Source organism: Juglans regia, unplaced genomic scaffold (assembly GCF_001411555.2).
Source record: "Juglans regia cultivar Chandler unplaced genomic scaffold, Walnut 2.0 Scaffold_2430, whole genome shotgun sequence".
NCBI lineage: Eukaryota > Viridiplantae > Streptophyta > Magnoliopsida > Fagales > Juglandaceae > Juglans > Juglans regia.
The window spans coordinates 1-210 of record NW_023355600.1 but is presented as its reverse complement, the minus strand read 5'-3'; the positions used below and the strand labels follow the sequence as shown (position 1 = coordinate 210).

The 210-nt window shown below is 50.5% G+C and overlaps 1 pseudogene; it reads right to left on the bottom strand.

Annotated features, from left to right (window-relative positions):
- On the bottom strand, positions 1-99 carry LOC118345373 (annotated as a pseudogene; the record flags this gene model as incomplete).
- Positions 100-210: the final 111 nt, after the last annotated feature.

Genomic DNA, 210 nt, shown 5'->3' with positions numbered 1-210 from the left:
CCCAGGAGGTCACCCATCCTAGTACTACTCTCGCCCAAGCACGCTTAACTGCGGAGTTCTGATGGGATCCGGTGCATTAGTGCTGGTATGATCGCCCCCATCAAACTAAATACTTAAAATTCAAATAATCCTTGAGCGACATACTAGCGTCCTTCCGATCCCAATCCAATCGGAGATCTGATCCAAACCCATGGCTACGCGATGGGCAGG